Below are 9,301 nucleotides of genomic sequence, written 5' to 3' on the forward strand. Positions count from 1 at the left end.
ATAGATACACAATATATTTTGTATACTTGGTCTACCAAACATGAATTATCTGTATTTTCTTTACATTCTGCTCTCTGCTAAAGTGATAAATTACATTATCTACAGCAGAAAATGCTATGTCATATTTAGACAATGGCTTTTTTTTTTAAAAAAAAAGCAAAATGTCTTTCTGTCTAATTTTTTACAGTGGAGTTGACAGTAGCACAGAAAAGTGACTGACACATTAATTCATTGTTTCATTAGAATGAGAACAGCGAAACTACTTCTCCAATGACCCATAGCTCTGAACACACATCTTCATAAATGCAGAGTAACAGGAGCTGCTCCTATCTCTGTAATCTTTACTTTGTACACAATTCTGTAGTTACATACCATCATGCATCAAAGTTACACAAGTTTTACTGTCTAAGCGAGGGTGCACCTAGGTTTGCAAACTGGGACTTTGCTTTTTTATTATTTCTAAAGATCAGAGCTGCAATCCAAAAAAAAAAAAAAAAAAACCCTGCTTAAATTTACTGACAACGATGGAATTTAAGCATCCTAACATTGCACAGGGTTGCAGCTGAAGTGCTTATCACACAGGGAACACAGAACTCTGTATACAGCATGCATCATAAAATAAGCAGTCTACTAATCCAGTGCTTTGATTTGGTAGGCACAAAATGGTGGTGGTGGGGAATTTAGTGATTTAGAGGAAGCAGGCTTTGTGGATTGAAGAGGGAGGCAGCAATGGTCCCTTGGGTGCTCCACATCTGTTCTCCTGTGGAGAGATTGTGGGGAGGAAAAGGGGGCAGAAAATGTTGGGGGCAAAAGCAATGACAAAATCTGCAAAATATAAGCCAAAGTTCAGCTTGTCAGACTTTCATCAGGTTGTTAAATAAACACTCCAGCAAGGTATCTAATGTAAGAATTGACATCTGGACAAAACAAAAACATTTTGTACTTCTGAACATATTTTTAATAAACTATTTTAAATTAATTTTAATTGCAAATTATAAAATGTAGGTCAGTAAATTTGTTTTAGAAACTCAATTCCACCTCCCCAAATCCCCAAGAGTAGCCATTCCTTTTTAATATAGGCAAGTGAGAGAAAGAAATGATGTAAACACACTATAGGTGTGACAGCATCCTCCTCCTTTTCTTTTGTATAGTTATACTTTCAAACACAATTATTTAATATCTCATTGTTAAACCAAGTCACTTTTTAAAGTGTTGCATTATGATGCCATGAGATAGTAAGCAGAGTAGACTGAGTTATAGATAGTATTGTTTCTCAGGAACGTCAGAGTTTTTATTACTTTGTGACACTTCCTGGTTTTTGTTAATACTGAATATCTGCAGCTTATAAAGGAGAAAGAGAAGCAAATCTACTGCTGTAATAAGCACTGTGCATCCTGACCCCCAATACCAATATACGCAGCATCTCGTGATGTCTTTTTGAATTGGCAAAATTGACATATACAGAACGATCAAATAATCTACAGCAGTACTGATGTGTATGCTCTATCATTACTTTCTCTGCTTGGTGTGTAGCTAAAGGTCCTGTCAAAAAATACTACCAATATATATTGTTCTAATTATTGGTTCCCAGAGTAGTTCATTTGGAAAATGTGGAACGATGCTTGGAGTTTCTGGCGTTGCCCTGGACTGGTAACATGATTTCACTGATTGTACTTTCCCGTGTGATGAGCAAATGATTGTCATCCCGAAAAGTCTCAAGGGACATGGATGTCATCTTAATAAAGAAATTAAAAAGCACATCTTTCCACAAGAAACAATGTAAATTCCTGACCTGTCGCAGAAAATAGTTCTCTAATTGGTTTTGTGTGGTGGTGCAGCAGAATCGTTTTCCCCAAACGTCATTCCAACGAATCGCTACTGTACATCATTGTCAGCAGTTCAGCAAAATCTTCCTAATAAGACCACTATTACATAAATGTGATCATCTTCCCTATCTCCCCTCCAAAAAACCCCTGTCATTTCTATACAATGGTACTTAAAGACTCAACCTGTACTTCTTGATCCTCCAGGTAGATGACAGCTCTGCAGATCTTAAAAGTTTGCTCTGTTTGTCATAAAGCCATGTCTGCCTCTATCGAAATGCTGCAAAGAACCTCAAAGCGGAAGACACATTAATCTGTCATAAGAAAAGCAACCAAGATCCCCATAGGTGCCAAATCCCTGAGGCCCTAGGTGCCCGAGCACCCACAAAATTCCCCTTGAAGGGGCCGGGCACCCACAAATTTTGGTGCCAGGGCCATGCATGCTGCATGACACCCACAGCACCGGGCACCCAGAGTCACGGGGCCAAGCTGGCATTCCTGAAGAGTCCTGTGGTTTGTTTAAAGAGTAACAAATATATGTTGGCACAAGCATTCATGAACTGGAGCCCATTTTCTCAGATGCAGTATTTGTGATGAACCTATTGCATATTTTGCATAAATCAAACCTTTCATTGCAGCCTTGACAAAAGTGTGCTTTGTCCGCTGATATTTTTAAAACACCTTTGCTGTTGTATCTGCCTGAAGCAGGGTTGGCCCAGTCATGAGGGATGTGTGTGTGAGTGCCTCAGGTGGCAGGATCCACAGGGTCAGCAGCTCCCAACATAGATATTTATTCCCTGCTTGTCCCTGATGTAGATCTTCACCCAGCCCTTGTTTGCTGGGGGGATGCCATTTTGAGGAGGATGCCATTTTGTAGTTCATCCTCTGAGTGTTTGTTCTTCTTCCCTTGAAGTGTAACTCTTTCTGCAACCATAGAGACTTTACTTCCAAGTTTAGCTTGCTTTGTGCCAGGGAACAGGTCCTATCAAGTGCTTCAGGAATAGGCCAGCTTGAATTTGAACACACTGGCATAATTTGCTTGTGGATCAGTCTATTTAAAACAGTAGCTGCTAAAACATTTAAAACAGTAAAACCCCCATCAGTGTATATAATATTACTTGATCATGCTGTAGCCCATGCCAAACATTCCATTATATCTAGACTCTGTTGGGAAAGACTGAGGGCACAAGGAGAAGGGGACAACAGAGGACAAGATGGTTGGACAGTGTTCTCGAAGCTACTAACATGGGTTTGACCAAACTGCAGGAGGCAGTGGAAGACAGGAGTTCCTGGTGTGCTCTAGTCCATGGGATCACGAAGAGTCGGACACGACTAAACAACAACAACAACAACAACATCTATCATCTATATCTATCTATCATCTATCTATCTATCTATCTATCTATCTATCTATCATCTATCTATCTATCTATCTATCTATCTATCTATCTATCTATCATCTATCAGTCTATCTAGTTACAGGTAGGAAGCCGTGTTGGTCTGCTGTAGTCGAAACAAATTAAAAAAATTCCTTCCAGTAGCACCTTAGAGACCAACTAAGTTTGTTATTGGTATGAGCTTTCGTGTGCATGTGCACAGATACACTGAAACAGAAGTCACCAGACCCTTATATATATTGAGAGGGTGGGGAGGGGTATTACTCAGAAGGGTGGTGGGAGTGGGTGATTGGCTGATAGGTGTGGTAAACCTGTTGATAATAATAATAATAATAATAATAATAATAATAATAATAATAATTTATTATTTGTACCCCGCCCATCTGGCTGGGTTTCCCCAGCCACTCTGGGCGGCTTCCAACAAAGATGAAAAATACACTAAAATGTCACAAATTAAAAACTTCCCTGAACAGGGCTGCCTTCAGATGTCTTCTGAATGTCAGGTAGTTGTTTATCGCTTTGACATCTGATGCGAGGGCATTCCACAGGGCGGGCGCCACTACCGAGAAGGCCCTCTGCCTGGTTCCCTGTAACTTGGCCTCTCGCAGTGAGGGAACCGCCAGAAGGCCCTCGGAGCTGGACCTCAGTGTCCGGGCAGAACGATGGGGGAGGAGACGCTCCTTCAGATATACTGGACCGAGGCCATTTAGGGCTTTAAAGGTCAGCACCAACACTTTGAATTGTGCTCGGAAACGTACTGGGAGCCAATGTAGGTCTTTCAAGACCGGTGTTATATGGTCTCGGCGGCCGCTCCCAGTCACCAGTCTAGCTGCCGCATTCTGGATTAGTTGTAGTTTCCGGGTCACCTTCAAAGGTAGCCCCACGTAGAGCGCATTGCAGTAGTCCAAGCGGGAGATAACCAGAGCATGTACCACTCTGGCGAGACAGTCTGCAGGCAGATAGGGTCTCAGCCTACGTACCAGATGGAGCTGGTAAACAGCTGCCCTGGATACAGATTTGACCTGTGCCTCCATGGACAGCTGTGAGTCCAAAATGACTCCCAGGCTGCGCACCTGGTCCTTCAGGGGCACAGTTACCCCATTCAGGACCAGGGAATCCTCCACACCTGCCCGCCTCCTGTCCCCCAAAAACAGTATTTCTGTCTTGTCAGGATTCAACCTCAATCCATTAGCCGCCATCCATCCTCCAACCGCTTCCAGGCACTCACACAGGACCTTCACCGCCTTCACTGGTTCTGATTTGAAAGAGAGGTAGAGCTGGGTATCATCTGCATATTGATGGACACCCAGTCCAAACCCCCTGATGATCTCTCCCAGCGGCTTCATATAGATGTTAAAAAGCATGGGGGAGAGGACAGAACCCTGAGGCACCCCACAAGTGAGGGCCCAGGGGTCTGAACACTCATCCCCCACCACCACTTTCTGAACACGGCCCAGGAGGAAGGAGCGGAACCACTGTATAACAGTGCCCCCAGCTCCCAGCCCCTCTAGATGGTCCAGAAGGATGTTATGGTCGATTGTATCAAAGGCCGCTGAGAGATCCAGCAGAACTAGGAAACAGCTCTCACCTTTGTCCCTAGCCCGCCGGAGATCATCAACCAGTGCGACCAAGGCAGTTTCAGTCCCATGATGAGGCCTGAATCCCGACTGGAAGGGATCCAAATGGTCCGCTTCTTCCAGGCATGCCTGGAGTTGTTCAGCAACCACTCGCTCAATCACCTTGCCCAAGAATGGAAGGTTTGAGACTGGGCGATAATTGGCCATCGTGGCTGCATCTAAAGATGGTTTTTTAAGAAGCGGTTTAATAACCGCCTCTTTCAGCGGGTCTGGGAAGGCTCCCTCACGGAGGGAAGCATTCACCACCCCACGAAGCCCATCGCCCAGTCCTTCCCGGCTAGCTTTTATAAGCCAGGATGGGCAAGGATCCAGGAGGCAGGTGGTTGGCTTCACTCGTCCAAGCAGCCTGTCCACATCCTCGGACATCTGTTAACGACTGCAATTGGTCTTACAGGAAAAAGCAAGGGTTAAGATGGCTAAAAATAGCTTTATCATGTATAAATGTCTCTATTCAGACCAGGTCTCTCTATGGTTTTAAGTTTGGTAAAGGGACCCCTGACCATTAGGTCAAGTTGTGGCTGACTCTGGGGTTGCGGTGCTCATCTCGCTTTATTGGGCGAGGGAGCCGGCATACAGCTTCCGAGTCATGTGGCCAGCATGACTAAGCCGCTTCTGGCAAACCAGAGCAGTGCACGGAAATGCCGTTTACCTTCCCGCAGGAGCAGTACCTATTTATCTACTTGCACTTTGACGTGCTTTCGAACTGCTAGGTTGGCAGGAGCAGGGACTGAGCAATGGGAGCTCACCCCGTCACGGGGATTCGAAACGCTGACCTTCTGATCGGCAAGTCCTAGGCTCTGTGGTTTAACCCACAGCGCCACCTGCATCCCTTAAGTTTGGTAATAAGTTGCAATTCAGCAACTTCTCTTTCCAGTCTATTTCTGAAATTCTTTTGTAATAAGACAGCTACTTTGAGATCTTGTATACAATGTCCTGGGAGACTGAAGTATTCTCCTACTGGTTTCTCTGTCTTGTGATTCCTGATGTGAGTTTTATGTCCACTTATCCTTTGGCGTAAGGTTTCGCCTCTTTGTCCAATATAGAGAGCTGAAGGGCACTGTTGGCATTTAATGGCATACACAATGTTAGAAGATGAGCAATTAAATAGCCCTGAAATGGTATGTTTGGTGTTGTTGGGGCCAGTAATGGTGTTGTCCAGGTGTATGTGGCAGCAATGTTGGCATCTGGGTTTATTGCAGGCTCTGGTACCAGTGTCTATCTATCATCTATATAGCTACAGTTATATGCTATATGCAGTGTTGCTGCACGACTTCCAAAATGACAGGATTCTCCAGTGACTTCATTCTTCCTATCTTGCACGCTATGCTTTTTTGCTACAAAGCTACAATACAAACTAGCGGTTGTGAAGTCTTTGTAATAGAAACTGTAGCTGAAGTCGGAGGTTTGGGAGCAAATGAGCAGTGTCAATAAACAGAAACAAACAAACAAAAACACACACCACAAAACCCCTTAAGAACCATTTATTCTCCAGGATTAGAAGTGGCTTTTCTTTTCTTTTCTTACTTCTTTTCATGCAATTAAATAGAAGAGCTGACTCTGCTTATTAGGCAGTAAGGAGTTTCTACATGGCTGTCCCATACAGACATGTCTATTCATAATCCACTGGGGAGAAGAGATTTTAGCATCAGCAGACATTGCCAGACTCGTAAGGGGAACTTCATTAAACTGTCACTGTGGACCTAGTATAAATGGATCTAATACAGAAAGCAGGCTGCTTTTAGGAAGACTTGTGCTCTGATCCCTTGAACTCCTTGGCAGATGTGGGAACCTGCTCCCACAACCAGTCAGATGGATACTCTGGCTTGTGAGCTTGCGGTGATGGATTTTGGAGTTTTAAAGCACAAAACAGAGCTCCTCTGAGGTATTTGTGGCTGAGACTGGACTGGCCAAGTGTCAGGATGAGTTTGAAAGGAATGGGCTTATTTTCAAGTAAATGTAGAAAGAGAATCTATCTTCATCTATGTATGTTTACTGGTGGGGAGTGGAACAAAGTCTTTGCAGCCAACAGAAATAAGCACAGCTAAGTTATGTTTGTGTGAGCTTTTTATTGCCTGGGCTCCTTTTTATGTTACTTCTTTTTAGGTGAATCAGCATGAGCTATGGAAAATGCATGTATAACTGTATTATAATGCTTTAAAAATTGTTAAAGTTAAATTATTTTTAATTAAATTATTTTTAATTAAATTATTTGGGGTAGAATAAATACAGTATCTAGTGTCTGCTGCAACAGGTTTTTATGTGTAAATAAAAGCAGTAATGAGATTATTGTGATGCCCACTCAATTCTGTAATGCAAAGCAGAATGGTCAGGTTGACATAAAGGACTGTTTTAAACAGGCTGATTTTCCCAGTCCAGAATGTGTTAGCTTCAATCCTGAGAGCCAGGCAGGACTTACAGAGTTCAGTGGGCATTATTATTCACATGCTCAGTCCAGCAGGCCTTGCACCTAACATGTCTTGTGCTTTCAAATTTAGGGCTGGGGTAACGTGAAGTTTGCTTCTTTGCGGCAGGTAGTGTCAAAACAAATACAATTATAAACCATATGGGTATGATTCTGATCAAAGCATTTAAATGAATTGAAATGAATTGACCATGCAGCAATATCCTGGACATATTTACACAGGAGTATGTAGGATTGTAGCCTTACCCTTTTCATGAAATTGGTTTATAATAAAGGATTTGATCTGTGGAACTTTGTGCAGAGAGATTGTCCCCAGATGCTATGCTTGTGAGTTGTATTCTCTTTTCCCCCATTCTTCCTTTAAAGTAATGATTGGGAAATGGTTTTTAGTGGGTGCTTTGTTGTTGTAAATTAACTAAATTTGATTCAGCATGCAATTACTTTTCCATATTAAATTTATATGCAAACGGCATTTTTTCAATTTATTTCTTCCATTTCAGTCACTGTGTTGACTTCAGCAGTGACTTTGCAAAATCGGGGGTTCACTTTTTGGCATGTGATAACCAGAAACACAGCAGAGTAATTGAGGTGTTGATGTCCTGACACTTTATTTGTCAGGATTGTATTGCATGCTTTTGAATGTACTTACAATGAACAAGTGTTTATAAAGATACTGTAAGCTCTGTCCTAAACAAATTTACTTGGAACCTGTTTCAGATATTTCATAGGGGAGTACAGTTTAGGGGCTCATATTAATATCATATAGGACCTTATTCCAAGCAAGTGCATTCAAAACAGGGGTGATACTAGAATAGTTGCCCATCCTGGAAAGATTATTCACTTGAAATTATGTTGATATTTAAAGATATAAGAATTGGGAATTGTTTTGCAAAATGTTGGAGTGAAGATCACAAAAAAGCAGCTCATATTTTTTTTTCATCTGAAAATAGCAGATGGTGGACAGATGGTTTAAATTAATATTAATTAATTTTTAAAGAAATCTTAAATTGTTTACCCTGAATGCTCAAAGTTGGGAAGCTAGCTGACATCTTCAGGTTAATAGCATTCAAAATCAGCTTGTTAAATACCAGAGCAGAATGTAGTATTTTCAGTCTCTTGATCACAACTTTAATGCCTATAATAAAAAGCGACTCCAGGATGAATTCATTGTAAAAGATTGGGTTGGAGCCAGGAAAAAAAATAATGCTCAAGTCTCTCAAGAGTTTTGGGCAAAACTCTGAAGATGTTTCTTCTTTATTTTTTTTCTGAATACAAACTGTTCAGAGTATTTATTTATTTTTATTGTTCAGATGCACTGAGATGGTATTTGAAAGGTTGCTTGTACCAGTTTGAGTCATTTTACACAACAGAATTAGTGGGCAGGATCCCAGGGTTGCACTTCAGGAGGAAAGGGGATAAATTGTAGAATACAGGAGTTCTCTTTTTGCACCTCTCATCTTATGTCTGGAAACTGTAGTGGTGTCCCAATATCCTGTGCTAAATCTTCTACCAACCCCAACCAGAACCTTTATTATTTTAAGATAGAAATAATTACACTGTTCAGAGAAAATCAGCAGGAAAACAAGGTATGGAGGAGGAGGCAATAAATTGTGTTGCTGGGAACTATCTGCTTGAAGGCACACAGTACTTGCTGAGGGCTATTTACTTAGAAATAAGAATTTAGCACTTACTAACTGGCAGAACCAGTTAGGGACATGGGTGGCGCTGTGGGTTAAACCACAGAGCCTAGGACTTGCTGATCAGAAGGTTGGCAGTTTGAATCCCCACAACGGGGTGAGCTCCCATTGCTCAGTCCCTGTTCCTGCCCACCTAGCAGTTCGAAAGCACATCAAAGTGCAAGTAGATAAATAGGTACCGCTCCAGCGGGAAGGTAAACGGCGTTTCCATGCACTGCTGTGGTTCGCCAGAAGCGGCTTAGTCATGCTGGCCACATGACCCGGAAGCTGTACCAATAAAGCGAGATGAGTGCCGCAACCCCAGAGTCGGTCATGACTGGACCTA

At 42.3% G+C, this 9,301-nt stretch overlaps 1 protein-coding gene across 1 annotated transcript in view; it reads left to right on the forward strand.

The window, feature by feature from the left end:
• Nucleotides 1–9,301, forward strand: part of CYP7B1 (cytochrome P450 family 7 subfamily B member 1) — a 113,816-nt gene that overhangs the window by 89,042 nt on the left and 15,473 nt on the right. The gene's annotated exons all lie outside the window — the stretch shown is intronic.

This window comes from Podarcis erhardii (genome assembly GCF_964252035.2).
Source record: "Podarcis erhardii genome assembly, chromosome: 8".
Classification (NCBI taxonomy): Eukaryota; Metazoa; Chordata; class Lepidosauria; order Squamata; family Lacertidae; genus Podarcis; species Podarcis erhardii.